We start from the raw sequence: 4,185 nt of genomic DNA on the forward strand, positions 1-4,185 counted from the left end.
AATGGCTATATTCGGCTACTTGGAGACCATTTGCAGCCATTCATGGGCTTCATGCTCCCAAACAACGTTGAAATTTTTATGGATATCTGTGCGCCTTGCCACCAGGCCACAATGGTTCGCGATTGGTTTGAAGAACGTTCTGGACAATTCTAGCTCGTGACGAGCCCGACATGAATCCCATTGGACATCTACAGGACATAATCGAGAGGTCAGTTCGTGCACAAAATCCTGCTGCGGCAACACTTTCGCAGTTATGGACGGCTACAGAGGCAGAATGGCTCAATATTTCTGCCGCGGACTTCTAGCGACTTGTTGAGTCCGTGTCACATCGGGTTGCTGCACTACGCCAGGCAAAATGAGGTCCGACACGATATTAGGAGGTATCCCACGACTTTCATCTCCTCAGTGTTTACTTCAATGGGTATGATCAAGAGAGACAGTTTCTGCTTGCTGTCACCTGTTCAGTCATGATACACACGCTCAGCAATCTTGGCTGTAATTTAACAAATGAAATGTTTCTTATCTTTAATTTGTACATTTTAAAGCCAGTAACCCGATATAACGAAAATAGTAGTTAAACTTTATTGTTTGTTTTGTTAAAACGGAAGGGTAAACATACGAAAATCTAGATGACTTGAATAATAAACTTCAGATAGGTTGTTACCGACTGCCTGAAAATATTAATTATAATCGACATTTAATCCACGTGTCCAGGAACCTGGAGCATATGCCAACCAAAGATTAAAGAGCACCGTGGACTGTTTCAGCAGAATTCACACAAGGGATGTAAGAGATTAACACGGATTTATTACAAAATTCACTGGGAAAAATCATCTCTGACTGGGTAAGAATGCTCCTAAATACATGGATAGCACTTCGTCTTCAGGCCACAAGTAGCCCGTCGGGATCATCCGACCGCCGTGTCATCCTCGGATGAGGATGCGAATAGGAGGGGCGTGTGGTCAGCACACCGCTCTCCCGGTCCTTGTGATGGTTTTCTGTGACCGGAACCGCTACTGTTCGGTCAAGTAGCTCCTCAGTTGGCATCATGAGGCTGAGTGCAACCCGAAAAAGGGCAACAGCACATGGCGGCCCGGATGATCACCCATCCAAGTGCCGGTCACGCCCGACAGCGCTTAACTTCGGTGATCTGACGGGAACCGGTGTATCCACTGCGGCAAGGCCGTTGCCTGTATACATGGATAGCGTGAAACAAAATCAACACGTCTGAACGCACTTGTCACCTTTGCTAGATTAATCGCTTGGACCCACAAGGGAGAGCAAGAGGTTAATCAGCTGTAACAAGGGATTTCTGGTGAGTATAACGGAGGTAAATGCGCCGGGATTACTCCTGTATAAAGGACACGGCAGATTTCCTTCGCCGGCCGCGGTGGTCTCGCGGTTCTAGGCGCGCAGTCCGGAACCGTGCGACTGCTACGGTCGCAGGTTCGAATCCTGCCTCGGGCATGGATGTGTGTGATGTCCTTAGGTCAGTTAGGTTTAAGTAGTTGATGACCACAGATGTTGAGTCCCATAGTGCTCAGAGCCATTTGAACCATTTTTGAAGATGAGGTGAATAAGCCGGCCGCAGTGGTCTCGCGGTTCTAGGCGCGCAGTCCGGAACCGTGCGACTGCTACGGTCGCAGGTTCGAGTCCTGCCTCGGGCATGGATGTTTGTGATGTCCTTAGGTTAGTTAGGTTTAAGTAGTTCTAAGTTCTAGGGGACTAATGACCACAGCAGTTGAGTCCCATAGTGCTCAGAGCCATTTGAACCATTTTTTTGAGGTGAATAAGGAAGTATAATAAATGAACAAATGTCTTTCGGAAATTGATAAAACGGAATTTAAGAATTTCAAGAGACCTTACAAAGTTCTAAAAACCGAAAAGTTCCCGGAATGTACAATCTACATATGTACGTTTTTAGGTATTTAACAGAAGAGGGCCTTCTAACTTTTTTAAATCAGTGCTGAGAGCAAAGGAAAATATCAGTGAAATAGAAGAAAGCAATTGTAACAACTACTTTCGTAACAGGATTCAGAACGGTCTGTGGAAATTATAGATTTATAAGTCTTCCTAATACGGCTTGCAAAATATATGGGAAGACAGTAAACAGAATGAAAAACATCGAAGGTGCATTAAAAAAAGTAATATAAGGAAGTGAGTACAATTTAAAAACCTACATAGTCTGTAAGACTATAGTAAAGCTTTTTATACTGTGTGTTATGGAATATTACGGAAAAAAAGAGGACTACCACATCTGACTGAAGTTATTCCAAGTACAGGGTTGTTATAATTAAACTTCCTCTTCTTGGGAGAGCCTCCATGAAGAACGAGTGACCATAGGATAATTAAAATTTATGGAAATATTTGTATGGATATGAGGAAGATAAATAACTAATAAACCATTTTAATTTCCACATGAGAGAGTCACATTCGTTAATTGCGTACCACTTTTATGTTGCAGATTATAAACGTTGTTCAATGTGAAGACCACATGCACCCACGACAACCTGTAACCGCACTTGATATATTTCACAATTGTTCGCAGCACTTTTCGATTGGTGGACCATGGAATGTTCAGCTGTTGTAACCCAACCCGTGGACTGCTTGAAAACTGCACATTGCGTCCAGCATGCTCAAGCATAACAGTAACTTCCTCAACAACTTGTGGCGCAATTGGCCCTTGGCTTCGCCCAGAAGCAATTCTCAAATTTCCAGTTAAGTCTAATTCCGAATCACGTTTTTCAACCTCAGTGCGGGAAAAATATCCGCATTCCTTTAAGAGTCGATACTCGTCAAGAGCTACAGGACTGTTGCTGTGGTTTTTGATGAAACAGCTTTTCGAGTAAAAAGCCGTGCTTACCTTGTCCAGACCCATGGTGATTGCCTGCAACTGTAATTCACACTGATACTTGTGTTTCAAGTCGCCGTACCAGTACCGACGCCCGTGACATTAACACCTGCAGCGCAAAGACGGAACATCATTCCTAAAATGTTTGGTACACATAGTGTAAATTTTTTTCTGGCTCAAGTAGCGAAATTTTAATTACAACCATGCTGTGTGTAGAAATCTTTTATTTTTATTTATTTATTTATTTTTGTTTCCACTGATTGAAATTTTTTGTCGCATTTTGTATCGCACTTTGAAAACTGTAAGCAAGGGAAAAATACTTAGTTGTGGTGATGGGTTGTTCGCGCTCTTGATTTATTAGCCTGGTCGAGTGGAACTTGGCGCGATGCTAAAGATGTCTGTTCGGAGGTACCGACTTTGGATGACACAATCTAAAGGAGTCTTGTGTAGAGAGTCTCCTGGAGTTGGGTGCAGCGCAACACGGATTTTCCCTGCGCACAACCGATCACCCAGCCACAAAACTTCCACTGGAGGGAGGACTTCCACTAAGTGACTGGTCCCATGCGTCTTGCCACACCCCAGTTGCACACTCCATTTTGACTTTCTTCAGGTCTCGTGCTTCACGAGATTTTGTAAAGATTTTTAATATTTCTCCATGTTATCGACAGTGTTTGCGTGTCTAACAGATAGAAATATTAAGTATACTGTTTCCGACATACCAATACTACAATGTATGAGACGAAAATTTAATAGTCATGGGTTACTGGAATTCGATAGTAGGAAAAGGAAGAGAAGGAAACGTAGTAGGTGAATATGGATTGGGGGAAAGAAATGAAAGAGGAAGCCGCCTGGTAGAATTTTGCACACAGCACAACTTAACCATAGCTAACACATGGTTCAAGAACCATAAAAGAAGGTTGTATACATGGAAGAAGCCTGGGGATACTGACAGGTTTCATATAGATTATATAATGGTAAGACAGAGATTCAAGAACCAGGTTCTAAATTGTAAGACATTTCCAGGGGCAGATGTGGACTCTGACCACAATCTATTGGCTATGAACTGTAGATTAAAATTGAAGAAACTGCAAAAAGTTGGGAATTTAGGGAGATGGGACCTGGATAATCTGACTAAACCAAAGGTTGTACAGAGTTTCAGGAAGAACATAAGGGAACAATTGACAAGAATGGGGGAAAGAAATACAGTAGAAGAAGAATGGGTAGCTTTGAGGGATGAAGTAGTGAAGGCAGCAGAGGATCAAGTAGGTAAAAAGACTAGGGCTAGTAGAAATCCTTGGGTGACAGAAGAAATATTGAATTTAATTGGTGCAGGG

The 4,185-nt window shown here is 42.8% G+C and overlaps 1 pseudogene; it reads right to left on the reverse strand.

Moving 5' to 3' along the window:
• Positions 1–1,073: 1,073 nt before the first annotated feature.
• LOC126459410 (5S ribosomal RNA) lies at positions 1,074–1,191 on the reverse strand (annotated as a pseudogene).
• Positions 1,192–4,185: the final 2,994 nt, after the last annotated feature.

Source organism: Schistocerca serialis, chromosome 2 (assembly GCF_023864345.2).
Source record: "Schistocerca serialis cubense isolate TAMUIC-IGC-003099 chromosome 2, iqSchSeri2.2, whole genome shotgun sequence".
Classification (NCBI taxonomy): domain Eukaryota; kingdom Metazoa; phylum Arthropoda; class Insecta; order Orthoptera; family Acrididae; genus Schistocerca; species Schistocerca serialis.